The sequence below is a fragment of the Echeneis naucrates genome, chromosome 10, assembly GCF_900963305.1.
Source record: "Echeneis naucrates chromosome 10, fEcheNa1.1, whole genome shotgun sequence".
Taxonomy (NCBI): domain Eukaryota; kingdom Metazoa; phylum Chordata; class Actinopteri; order Carangiformes; family Echeneidae; genus Echeneis; species Echeneis naucrates.
Genome location: NC_042520.1, coordinates 22413654 through 22436148, shown reverse-complemented (window position 1 = coordinate 22436148; position 22495 = coordinate 22413654).

Below are 22495 nucleotides of genomic sequence, written 5' to 3'. Positions count from 1 at the left end.
ATATTTTACATTTATTGCTAGTCATCTGTCACTATTAATCAGTTTCAGCAGTGCTTTGGCATCTGACACGTCATGTCAGTTGGCATTGGCAGCCTCAGATTTCAGTGTGCAGGATTTCATCATATTATATGGGCTGCCACATTCCGACTGTGAAACCACTGTGCAAACACCCCGCAGCATACCATAATAGGAGACCCTGTCTATTCAGAAATACCTTTGTGGACTGTGCCACAGCCAAAGGCAGTAATGTCATGTCAGTGTGGGCGACCCTTACTGGCTGGCATCGTGCGCCCACATTTTGGCTGTCACCGGGAGGACCGCTGCTGGAGGGAGATACTTGGGCCTTGCCAGATTCACATCATCAGGAATTCTGCATTTTTAATGTTGCTGCAGCTCACAAGGCCCAACGGGGATTATGAGAAAGTGACAAAGGGAAATAAGGCTGCAGCATTGTGACCTTATGAAATGCCTTATGCAACGTGTCTCCTTATTACAGTATCTAAGTTAAAATAATAAAAAGTAAACCAACAACAATAAAGAAAAACTTTTGTCCGCTATTTCTCTTTGACAGCTTGACACTATGGTTTTCTTTTTGTGGGGAAGACAAGCATTTAAAAAAAAAAAATAATAAAAAGAATTAGCATTTCTAGAGTTAAACCATAACTGGAGGACCTTTTTGGTGTCTGAATTCTGTACTTACATTATTAAGTCCACATAGCCCTAGAGCAAACAACTAGTATGTGAAAGGGAAGGACTTTTTTGCTTTTGGACTGTCCTCAGAATACTTCAAGTGTACTCCACTTATTTCCAATGTGGAAAATTTTGTGTGACATATTAAACATCCTGAGCGAAACGGGAAAAAGCGAAAATAGAAGGAAAAAACACCTAAACTGTCTCAGTTTTGCATAAGTGAGGTCTCAAGATGTCAGGCTTAAAAAATTCCTATTTGTGTGAAAGAACCTTGCCTTTTACCATGTCCCTCCCTGAGATGGTTTTTCCTTTAACGCTTGTTATTCTGTTTCTCTCCTTTCGTCGTCCCTTCCAGCAACAAACCATTCTCCCTCTCTGCATCACTCTGTCTCTCTTTACTCTATCCATCTCTGTGTCCTTCCTGCACCATTTATTTCCAACCTCTGTTCCTCTAATGTTTCTTCTCTACTGGAGCTCAACACAAAGACATTCGTGTGCATGTGCAGACACACAAACACGCACACGCACAGTAGTTGGAGAGCTCATTTGGAGGGATTGTGTTGCTCTGTCATAATCAGAATAATGCATCTGGCATCACTTACCATTAGTCCCATTTTAGGGGGAATGGATGGGTTACAAACACAAACCCTCTCGCACACATTCACACAAAACCACCTTAGACGAAGTCACCCAAGGCTGCAGTAGCTCCAACACCACCAGAGCGGGGGCGGGACAGGGAGGATGTGGATGCTGCAGAAAGGGCAGTGGTGACAAATGTATCTCTGCATAGACATGAACAAATACAGGACGCATGATCAGAAATCAACAGCTCATTGTCTGAGCTTGTCAGGTCATAACTGAGCATGTAATAAAAATTTTACATTGTTGTTTACCATTTACCTTTTTATGCCAAATGAATAAAATGAAATGAATGAATGAAAACATTTTTGTTGCTTTAAGCTGTGATAGATTTTGCAGTGCACATAACATTTCGGAAAAAAATATTTTTGAATCAACAGACATATTTTGGGGCAGAAAGTACTGGGGGAAGCAGAGTCTGCACCACACAGAGACAAGAAAGACAGCTCCTTGCACAGAAAATCAGAAGTGGTGCAATAAACATTCCTGTGCAGGAGAGACCTGCAGGAGGAGCCATTGTTGGTGGGGAAACCACGCCACCATAAAACCAGTGATGACATAGTGAAGAATATCTCCAAGGTTTCACTTGACTGGCTGCTGCTACTCACCAGGTGTTTTTAAAGGAGGAGCAGATCGTTCGATTGCCTCAGCAGCTGAATCTGGACTCAAAAGTCTCAGTCCCCACTTCGTAATTTCTTCAAAACCTTGGCTGAGGGATCTCAGGTTGCATTCAGGCTGAGTATGTCCCATATCACATATACAGCATTCCAATAATGACTGCGTGTAGACAATTCGATTCTGCTACAAGATTAACAAAGATTAACAAAGATAAAATGGCAGCACAACAGTACAGCAGCATCACAGTTTAGGTTAATTCCTACAGGGTTAATGATAACATGTCATTTGTAAAGCTGTAGCCACAAATCAAATCAAATCAAATCAGATTTATTTATATAGCGCAGAATCACAACAAAGTTACATCAAGGCACTTTACATACAGAGCAGGTCTAGACCAAACTTTTTATAAAATTATTTAAAGAGACCCAACAGATCCCTCGATGAGCAAGCACTTGGTGACAGTGGCAAGGAAAAACTTCCTTTAAGAGGCAGAAACCTCGGGCAGAACCAGGCTCGAGGGAGGGGGCATCTGGGTTGAGAGGGGGAGAGAGGGAAGCAGGTAACATTTAGCACATTAGCATGATAACACTTTACAAAAGTTCAAAGGTTTAACCCTTTATAGGACACTCATTATACTTTGAATTTCAAAATTGTAACTTAATAGTGTTATTGGAGGACCTATTGAACCTTATTACTGCTGTGACATTTCTAAAGAAAATAATAATAATAATAATGGGATCTGATGGTAAAAAGTGGGGCAAATAAATTCCAAGAGTGTATATATAAGAAATACTAGAAAAACATATATAAGGCGAAAAAGAACATGGATTTAATGACATTAGATCATCACATCATCATCATTGTTACAACATAGGCATTGATACAGGCACCTGTCAACATACACACTTGACTTGGTCAACATTAGGCCATTAGACCATTTTTTCATGGTACATAACACAACATTTGACCTCAGAATGTTGTCTTTTATGCTGCAGTACTTGCAGGCCAAGTGTTTGGCATGTACAGGGGTATGGAAGAGGGACAGATCGAAGCGCACACCCTCATTTGGCATATGGCTGCGTTGTCCCCAGTCAGGCTGAGGGACATCGTCACTGATTGTCAGGCTGTCAACAGATGGAGATGAGCTTCTTCTGGAGCTAGAGGGGGCTGGCCTGTTGCCACTAGCACCCCTGTATGCCTGGATTCTGAAAACTTTCAGAGACTGGCCATTCACAGCACAGGCCTTGCAGCCCCAAGATCGATACAAACCAAATCTACATTCTAAAATGTAGATTTGCAGATGCAATACACTTCATGAAGAAAAAACATTCAGTGGATTTGTCAACAAAAAAAAAACAAAAAAAAAAAACAAAACAATTTTTTTGGAGGATTGAAGAACAAAGATGTTCAGGCATAGACCATATAACAAATGCAATAAGGGGCGGAGACAAATTAAAAAGGCTCTTACAAAGAGAATCATTCTGGATATATACATTGAAAGCTAATCAATATTTTGGTTTGAATGGGGACTTAATTTCTCTCCTTTTCTGTAACTGTCTTTGATTTAGGCATCTGGGTTCTTTGGTTGTCATGTTAGCGAAATCAAAAACTCCAAAAGCTTAATGTTCTATATATATATATATATATATATATATATATATATATATATATATATATATGTAGCTGTTTTTGCCTTGTTATTATGTTTTGATGTGTGGTTTTTCCTACTGAACTGTGTCATGTGACTATCACCTGTCCATACTGATCATGTGATCACTTGCAAACCTATGTAGGAACCAGCCTAAAGATGACCTCAATGGCTGAAACTCATTGGCATGTTTTTTATTTATGATTAGGTAGCCATGAAGTATTAAAGGCTTTTTAATTCACTACCCCTCTGAGTGCCTCAGATCTTTTCAGAACCTTACAAATGCTTGTAATTTATGAGTAAAAGGTTGTAGAGAGTACATAAAGAAAAGTACCTGTATTACAGCTGCAGCAATGCCCTGAAGAAGATTCCAACCAGCAAAGGACATTCACTATTCATCTGAGAGGATGTGACATAACAACAGCTATGATTACATTGATGACATATGGAAAGTCATGGTAATCAATATCACACAGGCCCAAGGGAATAATCAAGGTAAAATGATAATAGTTTGATGCCAAATTACTTTTTCTGATTCTGATTCAGATTCTGACAGTGGTTATTTACTGGTTCACTTATAAATATGTGATGACGCGGACAGCTACAGATGATGATGAAAACAAAAAAGCTCAGGAATTCACTATTTGGCAAACACATCATAATTTGTCTTAACTATAATAGCCTATCAAAGATTGATAATGTGCTAAAGAGCTAAAAACTCAAAAGCTTCATAAATCTGTGGTATAATCTAGGTGTGAAGTGTTCCTCTCTTTTGTGTCATTTATGTACTTTTGCTAGCATTTAGAATGAAAACTAACACAAAGTCTGAGATGGTGGTTTTCATGTTACCAAGGATTTGCCTGTAAATGACGGACTGGGGATTCGCTGAGGATGAATGTTCTTCTTGAGAAATGTATGATGATATAGGCTCAATTCTCAACCTTGAAAAGGTTAAGTGTTGCAGAGATGGATGACTAAATAGCTAAACAAATATTAAAATAATCTGTCATAGTTGTTGTTAAAATCCATACTGTAACTTATTGAAGTTGGTGCCCCTCATTGTTTTTATTCCATATTAACTTTCTGTGATGCTGGATCCTCACTGGTTTTCAGCAGGAACTGCATCCAAGCTCAACATGAGCACTTTTTAATTGATGTGCAAGCGAGTCATTAGCAAACAATGGGGAGTTTGTGTGTGAAGCATAAACAACACACAGGCTCTCAGGAGGCGACAGCCTGGATGGCTGCACCAGGTCTTGTTTTCTGTCTACACCGACCTTTGACGGTGATCACACTTTGCATTGCTTTTCTCAATAATATGTGATTACTGTAGAGTAGAAGAGGAGTTTGCCACTTTGGATCCAGGGACTTCTAATATCCCTGAGATGGAACCAGACTGAGGAGCAGGTTCATTTTATTGTAATTTCATTCATCTGAGCTACTGTAATTCTGGAAAAAGTCGTGTGGTCGCAGGCTGAAGAATAACTACAAATTTAGCTTGACCCCACTCAATAGAAATGTTTTGTTTATTCATTAAACTTCAATCGCTTTATCTGTTTCCAGGTTGTGGGGGCTGTTAGAGTAAATCCCAGCTCACTCTGGGTGAGGGCGTGGTCACCATGGACAGGTCACCAGTCCATCACAGGGCCAACACACAGAGACAGAGACCAACAACCACTCACACTCAGTCAGACCTACAGACAATTTAGAGTCACCAGTTGCTACCCGGAGGAAACCACCACAAGCACAGGGAGAACATGTCACTTCGCACAGATCGGCCCCAGGCCGGGAACCAAAACCAAAACCTTCTTATTGTGGGGCAACAGCACCAGCCAATATGCCGCCATACTGCCTATAAAGATTTTTATTATTCTTTCATTCTGTGATCCCCATACATTTATGAACGGCACCCAAATGTTTCGTGATTGCTTTACAATATGCCTCAGACATCCATGGTTCACAAAGCAGGCATCCCACTGATGTTAGCAATCCACAATCAATCATGTTCTCATCAGGATTAACTACCATTAATCATTTGCCACCCTTACAGCAATAGTTGATTTTTTGATGAACCCAGCGAGAGCCAGTCCCATGGGTGATCCCATGGGTGTTCACACGGTGGTGGCAAAACACCCACCATGTTTAACTCTCATTCAGAATGCCCTTGGACCCTGGTCTCCAAATTCTCAACCTTTTGCCAGAAATTTGGAACCTCCAACCTCCAAGCACCGTATTTCAAAAGTTGTCCAGTCCTGCCCCCCCCCCCCCCCAACCGTCAAAGAACACGAAAGCTTACACTCTGAATGCTCCTCGCATGTCCTAGAGAGGCATCTGTGCTTTCATATTTATTGTTTTTAACTGGACTACATCAACTCTCTGGCATAAATCAAAGAAGTTCTTACTGGTTGTAGCAGATGGCAACACAACACTCTCGTCCTCACTTCCCTCTATTGGCTCTCTATCTGCATTTTACTATTGATTTTACCATCTGATCAACTTTAAATTTGCCATGGCTTGACTCAAAGTTATATAACTGACACTCAGACCTACAGACAATTTAGAGTCACCAGTTGTCACCAAAACATGCTGTCTTTTGACGGTGGGAGGAAACCGGAGGAAACTGGAACCCACACGAGCACAGGGAGAACACGCAAACTGCGGACAGAAAGGCCCCAGACTTCGTGTTGTGAGGCATCAGCTCCAACCACTATGCCACCATGCTGCAAACCAAGCATTATTCTTACATTTCCAATTAAATCAAAGATATAAAGCTATTAAAATGCTGCTTTGGCCCTGAAGCTGGCCTTTGACATCTTTTTTTTCCCTCTTTCATTATTATTATATCAAATATACAGACGCATGGTAAATTAAAGGGAAAACCTTGATGAACAAGAAGGATGGATAAGATGACACTGACCCTGACCGGAAAGTGCTGGGGGGCCGGAGGTTCATACACGTCATACAGGATGTCAACCAGCTCACTCATGCAATTGGAGGAAAAGAAAGAAAGAAAGAAAGAAAAAAAAAAAAAAAAAAAAAACTGCAGTTATACCAGTGAAAGGATCACGGCCATTTCTCTCAGAGCCGATCATAACATGTTCATTTGACTGATAGCTTATCTCCCAGTAGAAGTTCAGTGTCCATCAATGTCACATGCGCCACTGATCATCTCATCATCATGGTCCACTTGGTCTTTATGGATCAAGCTGCAGCAAAACTATTTCATCTATGGACGCTGACACTTAAACGCCTCGAGCACCAAATACAACACTCAAAACTTTAGTGGTTTACAGCAGCTTTTCTTACACTGCTAAGGCCATGATTTGCTCTGATTAGAACAAATGTCAACTGAATTGAATTGAAAGCCTTTATTATCATTGTAAGAAATATACAATGACATTATGGGTGCTTTCCTTGATCTGTGCATAAAAAAAAAAAAAATCAAGTTTAAAGGGAGAGAAGAGAAAGAGTAAATTAAATAAATTAATTAATTAAATAATAAATAAAATATAAATTGAAAAATAAGTATCTCGGGACAACACGGTGGCGTAGTGGTTAGTGCTGTTGCTCCACAATAAGAAGGTTGCGGTTTTGGTTCCTGGCTTGAGTCCTTTCTGTGTGGAGTTTGCATGTTCTCCCCATGTCTGCATGGGTTTCCTCCGGGTACTCCGGTTTCCTCCCACCGTCAAAAGACATGCATGTCTAGTTTAACTGGAGACTATAAATTGAGCATAGGTGTGAATGTGGGCATGAGCGGTTGTTGGTTTCTGTTTGTCTTTGTGTGTTGGCCCTGTCATGGACTGGCCACCTGTTCAGGATGTACCCCGCCCTTCGCCCAATGTGAGCTGGGATTGGCTCCAGCTGTCCCGCATCCCCGAAATGGATAAAGCGGTTGAAGACGAATGAATTACATAAAGATCTCACTCTATATATACATACAAATACCCATATTAACTCATAGCAAACATCCTAATGCTCAGTTTTGGGCCCTCTAGCGGTCTCATCTGAGCTAGTGGGGAGTTGAGGATTCTATTGACCCAAGGGTAAAAGGTGTGTTTGTTCTGTGTCTTACACTTCTGCACCTTCTGCCAGAAGGCAGACGGTTGAAGAGGTGCTTTCCAGGATTCAAGGGGTCAGCCGGAGGCAGTCCTCTTTGCCCTGCTGAGATATTGCACATTGGCGATGTCTTCCGAGGTGTGCAGGGACTTCCAATGACATTTTTGGGCAGCTTTTATGACCCGATTTTTGAAGGCAGGAGTAGTCTCGACCTTCCTACTCAGTTTCAACAGTAGATTTGTTGTGCATAATAAGAGTAGAGAGGAGCATCTTTTTTCTCAAACTTTAACGGGCCCACATCTCAACTTTGTGAGATGTGTTGTGTTTATAAGCTGTATTAAAGGAACCCAAATCATATAAGTCTGGTTGTACATCTTCTATTTCAGGCTTCTCTCTGGAGCACTGATGGCAAATCAGAAGAGACACTCCTTGACCTCGCTTCTAATTGCATGACTGATTCCTGAGTGAATAACAGTGTAACATTCAGCGAAATCAAATCATGCAAGCTTGGATGCTTTGGACATCACAGAGATCCAAAAGTCCTGATGGTCAGATTTAAGGCTTTTACGAATACAGGCTATGAACACTTTTTCAGAGGATCAAGCCCTGTCACAAAATTGAAAAATGCATCATGGATTGACACAGTCCGAAAGCACTACAGGATCAAACAGAGGACCAGAACTAGCAAAATCTTAATTTTAATTGAGCTGGCAGATACATAGGTTGGCAGGCAGCACGGGCGAGTGACTGAAGAGAGTGTCTTTCACATATTAGGACACTCAAAAAATCCCAAAAATCTTTTATCTAGAGCATCTTCAACTGCACAGGTGCTCAAATGAGAATTGGGACTCTATTTCAATCTCTAACTTGAAAAGAAGTTGTAATAAAACAGCTTTATGTGAAAGAAAAGCGCCAGCATTGGTGTTGTTGACTTTGATGCATTGTGACAGGGAGTTTAAAAAGTAGCAATTTCCTTACGGTCTACAGAAACGCTCCTTTAATTTGACATCTGGCTTTTATTTGAGACAGGCTATTATTACTAATGCACTTCTATTACTGTTTTCACCTATTTTATAAAAATAGCTCATTATACCTCATTATTAAACTTTTTTTTTTAAATAGATTTTTTTGACAGGGTATATTAAATAAAAAAATGAAATTAAAATGAAAAAGATTTCGCCATGGCAGCACAGCAGCATAATGGTTAGTGCTGTTGCCCCACAGCAAGCAAGTTGTGGGTTTGGTTCCTGGTTTGCAGGTTCTTATCATGCCTCTGGGTATTCTGTTTCCACCCACCATCCAAAGTCATGCATTTTTGGCTTAATTGGTGACTCTAAATTGTCTGTGAGTGTGAGTGGTTGTTTGTCTCTGTGTGTTGGCCCTGTGATTTTTAATTTTTTAATTTTTTTGAATCACTTCACCTCCTGCGTTATCAGTTCAAATTTTTGCAATAGTTGGTGCTGTGTAAACATTTACCAGACCCAACCGTTCTCACTGTCTCGCCTGATGATAACAACCGTCCTGGACTCTCATGCTCCACTTGCCCCTCTATTTCCCACTCCATCATAAGCCCCTCCAGTGCAAGTGAACCCTCCACATTGACTCCATCAACATCCATCAATTGCTCCTCTGCTGACTCTCCATTGCCAAAAGACAATAAAAAAAAGACCACTAAAAAGCAAAAGTAGTCATTCAATGATTGATCCATTAATCCAGTAATTGGTCAATCATTTTTTCATTTATTAAATATTAGTTTGATATAAAAACAGCTGTCAGTATTGATTAAAGCCCATGGCGACATTCTCATATCTCAAAAACCTAACCCAAATGTCAACTATTAATAATTGGCAACTAATTTATTGTTAATAACTAATGAACTAAGCTTTGGATAGCTTTGTTGGAGCTTTGGACAAAAGAAAAATTAAACCAGTTAATCATACAACGTTAGTGTGTTCAGAAGTAGCCATGCTCCTACAAAAAGGCACAATGATATCTGTGGCAAAGGCTGCGCTGATGGCCTTCTTTATTACAAAAACACATTCCATCATGATGGGAAGTGTATCGCTGAAAGACTGATATTAGTAGAGGCAGGCTTGTAGGGTCTGGTGGTTCTGATGGGTTGGCACTGATATCCCCCATCAGCTGGCCACGCTTCATTGTTGCACAATACTGCTTTACCATCACATTATCACTTCACTGAGTCATTTGGAAAAAGAATTTCATGATACCAGAACTGTGAAAATTCAGATCTGTTTGCAGTAGTGGCTGAAAATGTATAAAATAATGATGAGCTGGCAACCTGCTTGTTTATTGCAGTGTGGTGGAACTGATAAGGAGCACTAGAATTGAATTTAATGGTAGCTAACGGAGTTAATGAGCTCAACAATGACAATCGCAACACAGTAGTTACCGTTGTTACCGTTTGTTCATATAACAACACTGAAAGATATTGGTGATACCTTTGTCTGCAACGGCTGCATCCTTGTCGTAGGGAGTATAAATCTGCCTCCTTTGGATGTGAGATTGGAATTTGATTTGGTTGTGAAGTGGCGTCAGAGATGGGTCTGTTTGTAATGGGGCCATTATAATGCCCATGAAAACAGCTTGAAGCAGCTGCTGGAGCATTATCCCAGTGGAAACAACCAGAAGATGGTCAACTGCGGCCATGAAGGAATGCACAGGTTCAAGGGTCCATGGATTCAGGACGATGATACAAAATTCTGACTCGACTGACAAATCCATCTTCAAGTGACCACCTTTAATTTCTGATTTTGGAAAGAGGAGTAGAGCCTATTGTGCTTTTCTGCTGTTGTAGCTCATTCTGCTAAAGGTCAGAAACTTGGACAGCAAGTGACAATTTTGTCCTGGAGTTTCATATGTCCCACTTTACATGGCAGTGATCATAATCTTGTGTTGCAGGTTGTTTATTATCCATTGTTTATTGTTTGTTGTTTTTTTACAATCAACTTCCACAAAAGACTTTGGAAATGTGAAAAAATTAACATTTTCCTTTCAGCGCGATCACTTTAAATGTCCTCACCACTCTCGTTAAGATGCATGTCAGACGCTGGCTTCTTTTTATACATCTTTTATTTATCAATGTATTTAATGTCCTGAATGGAATGTGGGAAAATGTCACAAGCTTCAGCTTTTTTTTTCCATCTCGCCAACATCCTTTCAGAAGCAAGCTATACAAAAGAGCGTGGAAAAGCTTCACGAATCACTCCTGCGATATTCTGCCACTCTCAACAGGCATATCAGGACATCAATGAGATATTGCATGATTTATGGAAATGAGGTGTTAATGGCACATGACTAAATCAAAAATCATCCAGTGATTCCGGCATAAATTTAGTTAAACATCAGTTTAACTGCTGTGATTTTTTTTCATCATGCATGGCATTTTGACACTGTGTGATAGTGGCAGCCTACAGTCCAGTGTCTACCAGCTCCTCCTCGCCTTCTGGGTGTGTGTGTGTGTGTGTGTGTGCGCGCGCGCGTGCACAGTAGCTGGCTCTGCTTGCTCAGCTCTCCCTGGTGATTTCCGGGCAAAATGAGGCTGCAGTCAGCAAGGTCTGCTGGCCCTGAGGGCAGGGACAACCCCTGCCAGAGATCCAACCTACACCATCTCTGCACAGAGCTGTACAAGGACACAAATGTGTGCAGGCATGCACACATACACACACTGAGGGCCAATCATATGCTTATACTATCCTGATATCCACAAAAATACACATGCATACAGCCAGGGTCACAAATTGTTTTATTGCTGGAGTGTTGAAGCTGGAAAGAAATCCTCCTCAGGCAATGACGCCTGAGCCCTGAAAAGATACAAGTTCAGTGTCGCTTTTATTCCCAAAACATAAGAAAAGTTTGAAAAAGTTGCAAAATATTTGCAATAGGAAGTCAAAGAAATAAGTGATTCATCACTCACTCATGCTGCTGCTCTCTCTCCCTCTCCTTGCGGTGCAGTTTAACTGTTAGTCTACACACATCCACCCTTACTGCTTGTACATTATGTTCTTCACACTGATGTCACCGACATTCACAGTCAAGATACAAAGACTTTGTTTACATTGTTCTCTGGGTCTTTCAACCATGACAAGGAAGGTCACACAAGGAGCCGTTCTCGGGCCCCTTTTGATTAACCGATTGATGGCTTGATCTTCCAGGAGCACAGGTTGGCCTTTCTTTACTAACATGAAGACATTCAGATTCATATGACTCTAAAGGACTTAATCCCAAAGAGAATGGCGAGAAGATGGAGATAATTCTGTTTGGGAGCAGTGAAGAAAGGTTGGAACTTGGCATCTAACTGGTGTTTGGAGTATAATCATAAATCTGTACCTTAAATTCAGTGACCACATTAATTCTTTATGGTACCTTGAAATGACGCACCAAGCTAAACATTGTTCAGTCCAAGTCCAGTCTTTCACGGAAACAGTCTTCCCTTGTTTTAGTGTCCTCTGTCAGCAGGATAACACTTCCTGCAAACCTGCAACACTGATCAGGAATGATTTGAGGAACAGCAACCAGTTCAAGGTGTAGATTTCGCTCCAAATTCTCCAGATCTCAATCCAATCACACATGTGTGGGTTGAACTTTACTAACAATTCAGATCCATGGAGGCTCCATCTCCTCTCGGATCTGTTGCTAACGTCTTTATCCAGATACCACAGCTCACCTCCAGGGGTCTAGAGGAGTCCAAACTTCTACAGTAAGGATTGCAAAATGGGTACTACACAATAATAAGCATGGGGTCATAGTGTAATGGATAATAAATGTATGTATGCTTGTATTTACACTCTAAAGTCTCGTTCATTTGAGAAGATTATGCTGCTGGCCTGACTCATCCCTGCAGGACTCTATACTGGAATTAATAATGTGATCTGGGGGCAGCAGCTGGAAGTTTTTTGCATCTGATTTTCTGGTTCAGATGTGATGCCATTTGGTCTCAAATATATTTGCTGTACTTAACAAACAGTTGCAGCAGGCTGGAACAGCGGTGTGTTTGAGGTGCATCTCCCTGCTCATCAGTTATGCATTCATGGTAAGGCTGTACAAATACCAGAAGGAGATGTGTTAACAGAAGTCAATGTGTGTACACTAGAATGAAGGTGTAAATATAGCCACATGAGTCGGTCTGGCCTCAGCTAGTCAACATTTGTTTCTCTGGAAAACCTCACGCGTTTGTTTCAGAGGTTTCAAACTCCTGGCTCATGGGGCAGATACAGCGTTCTGTCCCACAACTCTCCACCTCAAGAAAAAAAAAGCCAAGAATGAATGTAAATTTTTATAAAAAGTGGGGCTTTTTTATGCTGCTCTTTAGTTTTTTGCTGTTTACACATATTCACAGATTTGCGCTAACGTCCATTCATCTAAGCTGCTTCAAAGAAATTAAGTAAAATAGTAAAATATGATGAACGTTCTAAACATGACTTTTAATCGTGAATGAGCAGAGTTGGCTTTTGTACAGCATTTAATGTCTGAATGATATACATTATATAAACACTTCACAGTGCACTGTTCTGTTTAAGGATTATGTTTCCTTTTATGTTCAGCATCAATATCAGTGATCTCACTTTACTAAAAAAAAAAAAAAAACGTGATACATCATTGTTTCATTTTGCGATTAGTGCAGAGAGAAATTGAAACTGAAATACTAATATGAAGCCCAAAGTCTGCAAAAACAGCAGGAACTCCATTAACTATTCAAACATGCTTTGCTTCAGAAAACCAACAGCCCAACTAAGCATATGAACATTAATTTTGAATGTATGTTGAAAATGAGTCCTACATATACATAGGCTGCAAAATCTATTTATTTTCTATGGACAAAATATGCAATATATATTATTTCCAAATAAATATGTGCCTGCTTTTTTAATTGACATAAGTTTGTATATAACTTTGTAATACTTATTTTCTAATTATGTATTTTTTTAATATAAATTATGAAGTATGTGATTCCATAGAGTATGATACAAATTAGGAAATAATAGTCTTATGAGAAACCAGTGCTTGAAAAAGGTACTTAGGTATGTATCGAATACACACCAACAGGCACTGGGGTGATAAATACGCTGTCTCGGCTGCATTCTGATTGCAAGTGGTTTGTTGGTTAATTCTAAAATGTATTCAACTTGTGATTTTTAACAAGTCGATGCAGCAAACAGAATCCACATTATAGGACACACTTAACTTGTGATTCCTGTGGTACAGGCTCAAGCTAAGGTAAAACTAAGATGAATATATGGTTTTAGGTGAATTCGTGACATTAGGTGTTAAGGGGGTATGCCACCAAGAGCCTGTTCAAATCAGACTGGAGAGAGTGTGCAGAAATATGTCATTTGGTTAAACTGTAGCTCATGAAAATAACCACAAAACATGAATAGACTAATAGAATTTTAATAATTGCTGATTTAAGCCCTTGTAGAACAGAATCCCTCAGCTGCTTTTAGCGCTTCAGTTTTACTAAACATGACTGAAGAGCAGCGGATATGTAGAGAAGAAGAGAGATTTGCAGAGTTCATCAGCAACCCAGCTGATCACACCTCAGGTGCATTAGTAGAGAAAAGAAACAATAAGAAAACATTTTGATGACGAGCTGAAGGCCTTTTTTATGTCACATATTTATAACGCAGCTTTTGAAGTGGCCAAATGACAAACCCTGTGGGTCACCACCTGATGTGCTTCTCTAGAGACTCAGATGTGATTAGTGAGACACTGGTCTATTTTAGGAGGGACATCTTAAGTAAGGAAAACAACAACAACTTTTTTATTTTTTTATTTTGATTCAAATCTAGTCAAGCCTGCCATTCCCGGTATGACTAAGAACTCACTTGGTTAGATGCTGTAAGTTTTCTTCCTGTAATTTCTGGCATTGGCATCTCTACAACACAAATTAACCAGTGGCCAACATTCATGAATAATAGAAATTGTATTCAATAATTTTTGAGCATTTTATGCTTTTACAAGGACATGGACTGTAGGAGTGTGACAGGAGGGGAAATGGCTTTCAACCAACACCCTCCACTTTAGTTACTGTAGTGTTGGATTCAAATTAAATCGTCTGTAGATTTCCTACTAATTCATTGTAAAAATACAGCCCTCCTTTCCACGGTCACGGAAATTTAACAAGACAACACACAGCACAGCATTATGATTGCAGTCATTTATTCATGTGAATACATTCATATTTATTTATTCATTGTGAGCTCAAATGAGATCAGATCACTCTAAAGTTAATGAGTTATGGGGGGGGGGGGGGGGTTGGCGGAGAAATCAAACTGGAAATCAAACTTTGCAATGTTTTGCCTCCTAATGCAATACTTGATTCTCAAGAGGTTTCTGCAAACAAAAGACTGCAGGGAAAAAAAGAAAGAACAAAAAAGAGGTTTTTGGTTGCCAACTAAAGTAGGATGAAAAAGAACAATTTTTCAAGATATCTTTTTTTGGCCAAGCCAAGTGAAATGTAATGCCCATTTATTCAGTTTTAATCCAATTTCATTTGGAGTAGAATCAAGTTGGGTGATCTTGCAGCTATCCCACAAAATCTCCCAGCTGAATCAATAGTCCTTGTCTGTATTGAAGTGTTATTCGCAAACAATCCGGCTCTTTGAAGTGAAAAGAGCTCTCGATTGGGAGCCGATTTGTTTTTCCCACCATGTGTGATTGGTCAAGATGTGTGGTGGCATCTGTATGTCCATGCTGAGCAGAAAGTAGAGGGGGGGGTAGAGACACACACAGCACAGTGAGCACATGAAAAGGAGGGATATGATAGTTAGAAAGAGATAACGCACCGAAGGGCGTGGAGCTCTTTTCCAGAGAAGTGCTGACCCACTGAACTGGTGGGAGACTAAGGGTTCAGTCTCCCCACATCTTACACATGTGATGGTATGGATACTAGAAACATCCGTCCCCTCGCAGAGCATCTTCTCCAAAATAGGGCAGCTAAAACTGTTACCTGGATGCTGCTTATACATGTTTGAATTTATATTCAGTTGTATGATTCTTTGTACTTGCCTCTATTGTTTCAACGGGAATAGTTAAAAGTTTATAAATCATATACGTTCAATCACAGATTTGACCTTTTTTGGACATTATGTAGCATTATGCTCCAAGTTCAGTTTATTAAATCTAAAAATAAAACCTAATATATATATACATTAGTAATTCATTTTACACACAATTGTACATATTTTTGTTAATAATTTTAATAATAATTTAATAGTTTTTGTAAGAAACAGATTTAAGTAACAAAAAATCGAAGGCACCACTTGGGAGCCGAAGGAAGTCGGCTCTTTTCAGTGAGCCTAGTCAAAAGAATAGATTCTCTAAAAAGAGCTGGAATTCCCATCACTAGTCAGCACATCAATAACACTGCCATCCTGCAGTGTACTGTAGTGCCACATGACGCAGTATTCATCCGCCACACTGCTGGAACGAGCTTCGAGTGACGCAAAACCACTCAGGTGGAAACAAGGGGTCTCTTCCTGTTAAACAATGTGGCTGTTTTAGAAAAGATGCGTCTAATATATGCTGGAATCTAGACAGGATTAAACAGCCCAAAGCACACTATGTCAGCTTGTTGTTATCTTAGATGGTTGACAGGGATAGAAAACTATTTTTTTGGTTGTCACTGGACAGATGGGTTTTCTTGCGTATGCAGGATGAGCAACACAAAAAAGATGAAAGCGCAGATTTTCACCAGTGGATTATTTGCTTTGGCATAGTTCACATTCAGTGCTTGTCCTCCCATAGTGTGAAACAAGCGAAGCAGAGCCTGTCAGCTCTCTGGATTTTCTGCAGACGTACTCGTATTCAGAGCTTCTATAATCTTTAAGCAGATGAGTGTAAATGCCTGAATGCATGTTTTTAAACTAAATACACACTCTCTTCAGGCACACAACTGTTACAAAACAAAACAAAAAAACAATACAACAACTTAGTTAGAATAAAACAGATCTTAATGTCTTAAATGTGCTCAAATTCATTGGCATGACCTAAAAGTTTGCAGCCTTTGAGTATTTTTGCTTTTGTACTTTGCAGGAATTATTTATTTGTATCGCCTCTTTCCTGGCCTTGGCTGCACTCCTGCCTTGACGAACGCTATTGCACCATTGGTGGTGTTTCGCACTCAGCCGCAGCTGCTGCTACTCTTGCTGATGGCCTCCGCAATCGGTTTCAGCACCTGGCGCCATAACCAGGTGCTGAAGAACTTTTGGGCAGGAGCTCAGGATGTGATCCCATGTTTCCCTGGCTGAGCACAGAGAGCAGTTTGGGGCCTCCACCTTTCTCCAGGTGAAGAGGTTCGCTGGGCTAGGCAGGACATTGTACATTACCCAAATGAGGAAGGTGATGCGGTGTGGCTCCGCCTTCCATAGGTCTGACCAGGTGACTTTCCAGGCCATTGCATGCTCCCACTTCGTCCAGGCCCCTTGTTGCTTGAAGCCAACCGCCCTGCTTGATCCTTATTCCACTGCAGCTCTCACCTCCTGAATTTGTCTCTGCTTTTCCTTCCCCTTGCGCTCCCTGTACCAAGGTGTTGAGAACTGCCCCAAGCCTGCGCTGCCGTGAACCACCACAACCACCAACTCTTTTTGGTGCAGCTGGGATTCTGCATTCTTCCCTTCTTCACCTCCACTCCAGCCAGGGCCACCTTTGGATCTCTTGAGTCTCTGTACATCAGCACCTCTCGCGCCCGTGTGACCTTGAATTCCTCTTCCAGAGACTTCAGGGGCAACCGGAGCTTCATGCTGTTCCCGTAGCGGGCAATGTTACTGAGACTTCTGGGCAACCCCGTCAGTGAGTGTCTGGTGGTCGGGCACGCCACGGAGCCTGGCCGGGTACAACCTGAAAAAGCAACGTGGCACTTTCTTCACCCTGTGGGCCCACCACCTGCGGGGATAACCAATGGGGTCGGGTGCGCTGCCAATTGGGTGGCAGTGAAGGCGGGCAGCCTCGACAACCGGCAGCAGAGGCTGGCTCTGGGGACATAGAATGTCACCTCTTTGGGGTAGAAGGAGCCGGAGCTTGTGCGGGAGGTGGAGCGCTACCAGTTGGATCTGGTGGGGCTTACATCTTGGTTCCAGATCCCTACTCCTGGAGAGTGGTTGGACTCTATTCTTCTCTGGAGTTGCTCATGGGGTGAGGCGCTGGGTGGGTATGGGGATACTCACAAGCCCCTGGCTGTGCGCCACTACGTTCGCGTTTTCCCCGGTTGGACGAGAGGGTCGCCTCCCTCCGCCTCAGGGTTGTGGGGAGGAAAACTCTAACTGTTGTTTGTGCGTACACATCAAACTGCAGTTTGGAGTATTTGGCCTTCTTGGAGAGCCTGAATCGGGTCCTGTATGGAGTTCCGGTAGTGGACTCCATAGTCCTATTGGGGGACTTCAACGCGCACATGGGCAATGATGGACACACCTGGAGAGGCGTGATTGGGAGGAATGACCTTCCTGATCTGAACCCAAGCGGTAGTTTGTTGTTGGACTTCTGTGCTAGTCATGGACTGTTCATAACGAACACTATGTTCAAGCATAAGGATGCTCATACGTGTACTTGGTACCAGAGGACCCTAGGCCGAAGGTCAATGATCGATTTTGTGATCATGTCATCTGCTCTGAGGCCGAAGGAGTTTAAGTATCTCAGGATCTTGTTCACGAGTGAGGATAAGATGGAGCATGAGACTGGCCGGAGAATCGGAGCAGCAGGGGTGGTGTTGCGTTCGCTCTACCACACTGTTGTGATTTCTATCTCCCCTCACCTATGGTCATGAGCGATGGGTCATGACTGAAAGAACGAGATCGCGGGTACAAGCGGCTGAAATGGGTTTCCTCAGGAGGGTGGCTGGAATCTCCCTTAGAGAAAGGGTGAGAAGTTCGGCCATCCGGGAGGGACTTGGAGGAAAGCCGCTGCTCCTTTGCGTGGAAAGGAGCCAGTTGAGGTGGACTGGGACACCTCCCAAGGGAGGTGTTCCTGTCATGTCCAGCTGGGAAGAGGCCACAGGGCAGGCCGAGGACCAGGCGAGGAGATTATATCTCCACACTGGCCCGGGAGTGCCTCAGGATCCTTCAGTCAGAGCTGACCAATGTGGCCGGGGAAAAGGAAGTTTGGGGTCGTCTGCTGGAGCTGCTACCCCCACAACGCAGCCCTGGATAAGTGGATGAAGATGAATGAATGAATAAATCCATGCTTTGAATTTGCCTGGGAGGCCGGATCAGTCAACTGATCTCAGCCAAGTGTCTAATTCCTGGCAGGTGGACTGCACTGACACCTTTCCTAAGCTCTTCACCGGCTTCTTGGAAATGGTTGGAATTTGCTTCCCATGATTTGGAATTCTGCATCCTGTTACAGATTCTGTGGAATTCCAATTCCCATAAAAGAAGAAGAAGAAAAAAAAAAGCCATGCCAAAGAGGTTTACACCACCCGGAAAACAAAGAGACCAGAAATGATTGACAGTACTAATGCTAAAGAAATAAACACCCCAATGTTTTTCCAGCTTTTAGTACAAATTTAAATCAAACAACCATTCCATCCTGTCATCCTCAGTACTCCAAAACACTTCAGGAGGGTCACTGTGGAGGAGCATAAAATAATTCAGGAACATGCTTTGTACATCAACCAATGTGTATTATGCAGCAGAGGACAACTTGGAATCCTGGGAGTCAGGCCCCAAGACAGTTTAACAACAAACAACTTTTGCTGGCTTTCTGGGAGTGCGAAGAAGAAAAGCAATGGAACCTTGGAAATTGATCGACCTAGTGATCTGATAGACATTCGGGATTTGGCATGGATGCAGCTCCAGAGAGGACTGCAGGAAGGGTACAGGTAGCAGGCTGCAAGGTCTAAAGTAAAGAGATCTGACACGTTAATCACGGCCTGTCACCTTAGGTGCACTTCAGTGGTATCCCCGCCATAAAATGTGCCTCCCAGCTTCAACTCTCCCATATTTGTTTTGTGCTCAGCCATATTGTTGCTCATCTCTCCTACAAAATGTCCCCATGTGCTGCCCTGCGTTTATATTCATGACTTCTGCAGCAGATACATTAATTTTATCAGTGTTTTTTTCATGTCTCATTAACAGTTTAATAATTATTTAAACTGCCATGATAATTTATGTCTCATGTCCATGTCTGTCACTCTATTAAATGCAACAGAATACTACATTTGTCAGCACTAATGTGTAGCTGTTTTTCATTTCATTCAACTAAGAAAATCTCAACCATTCTCAGAGAAAAGGTCACAAAGAACAAATGTGAAAATGCAATCCACGAAACAGTGCCCGTCTAAACAACAGGCAATCTGAGTGCAAGTGCTTACCCTCACAGCTGACAGTAGACTAAATATAGACCAGCTGGTTTGGTAAAAAAAAAAAAAAAAAATAGAAAAAAACCTGCTAGGTCCCCCTCCAGTAATTTGTCATACTTGGTAAAATATGTCTGCAGCCTCTGGTAGAGCACAAGAGACAGTTTAATCAGTGAACTTCACACAGACGATCAGGGTGACCACTTCCTTCCTCTGAGATGCTAATTTTCAGTTTGGTAATTCACTCGACTCCTGTGATTAACAGTGAAAACCAGTGTTTTCAGAACACAGTCGGCATAGATGTAGCCATCTGTGGCTGGCAGAATAGAAATAACCTTTTGCAAATTAACCTTAAATAGCACTGTCCCTTTCCTGTAGGTCAGCCATTATTACCCTGTCAAATTGATGATATTCATATTTTGCAATTACGTGTGTCACACAGGTGGAAGTTAAGGCGCACAGGCTGATGTTTATTTTCATTTCAGACAATGACGTGGCCTCACGACAAAGAGTTCTTGACTGTGACTTTGACGTCTTGCTTTAGTTTGTCTCTCTGGTGCTGGCATGATCAGGAATCTGTGAAACCATCCTGTGAGGTACTTTTCTTTTGGGGATGTTGTGGACATGAGTCATCAATCACACTTACTTGTATTAGCTGCTTGAACAAACTGGTATGATCTGAAACATATACACCTCTCAATAACACCAGTAAAAAAAATAGATATTTACAAATTTTATAAATTCACTGTTCCTTAAATGCAAATGTTATATTTCCATTATTTCATTGCCTACTTACAGTTATATCTGTACTGTTCAGTTTATATATATTTAAGTATTTAATCACTTACTCATTTCCCTCGCATCATTTATAGCAATTTCAGGAATTTTTCCCAAAGTAATTTTAACCGTTCTGGTCTTTTGAGCCTTTCTTACCACAATGAAAGACAACACTACATATTCAGAGGAGAGTGACTGACTCCAACCGCTCTCTGGAAGGAGGAGACATTGCTCTGTGAAGGGAAGCATTGTTTTTTGTTCACTTTCCTTCATCTGTTAATGCCAATGTAAATATGCTTAGTTTGACTTGTGTGCCAGCGTTTTTACTGACGTTATTTTGCAATGGTGGCAAGTTTTTGAATGAATTTATTTTGAGCATTTTTGAGCTTCTCTGCACAATATACATGAAAAGGTAAAAGAAAAAAACCCCTGAGATTTATTGCTACGACTTTCACTGTGGGCCCTTCACCTTTAGGTTGCATTATATCAGCATATTTTCCCATTACAGGGAACTTTATGAATCTGACCCTGAATGGCAGCCAGTTGAACTGCCAGCCAGGGAGTGACTAAAGTTCCTCAGAAGATGATGCCAGGTTTTTCCTAGAACTCCATTTTACTGATTATATATTGCAAAACACCAGTGCACATGGCTGTGCTGACTATTGGACACCCCTGGAGTGATGTGACACTACAAGAAAGGTTTGAGGATCTGGCGAACACTGCATCTCAGCAACTCAACTGATGACGAGCAAAGAAGAGGCTCATCTGATCTACAAGGCCTTCAAAGGCCTTTGCTGTGGAGCTGGGAAAACATGTTTTGCTATTTTCTTTCCATTTTGCACTTGCTTCCTTTGTAGGTTTTTTTTTTTATTGATTGCTGTTCACCAAAAATTTCTTACAGCAGTTTGAATAATTTATTTAATTTAGACCAGAAATATACAGATACAAGTTAATTCATGGACAGTGAATCTGGTTATATGATAGGATTCCCCAGTGTCGCCTTTCATTTGAGGCCCAATCCAAAACCAAATAGCAAAATTACATCAATACCGCACGCAAAATAACTGTGGGGATTTTTTATTTTATTTCATTTGTTTATTTTTACTTTTACAGCCGTTATTTCAAATGTGGCAAAGTATAATACTCAGAAGAAAGTATACTCAGAAATGCTCAATTACAGTAACAAGAGTAAATGTAATTCATTACTTTCCACCCCTGGTTGTCACACACATCCGCATCCACACATGCTTGCAAGACTGATACTGACTTCCACATTCTTTACATTATTCTTCAATTTGCAAATGTGAAAAAGCTTGCTTATATTTGGACATCCGTCGGGTCTCCCATTTGTTGTCGCGACCTAACAGCTGGGCTGTGACAATGTGATGCAGCTTTCTGCTTTGTGCCTACACAGGACTGTTAGGATAGTAAACCTCCATAGGTAGCATACCAGATAAAAGCTCTATCAAACAGGCTAGCTCATCATGGTGGAACCGATGAAAAAATCAGGGCAGGACAGAGAGAGAAATGCAGCCTTTTAAGGATTTAAGGAAAGACCACAGCAGACCTCACCATACCACAACATTATACAGACCTTTGGACACCCAAAAAAATAACATTACAGTACAATGAAAAAGAACACAATAGTTTGACAGAATTCATAAAATGATATGTCTTTACTCATCTGAAGAGACACAGGTGACAGAAAATAAAGACAATGACAAGGGAAGGCTGCAGGAAGCCAGCCTACTGTACAGAAG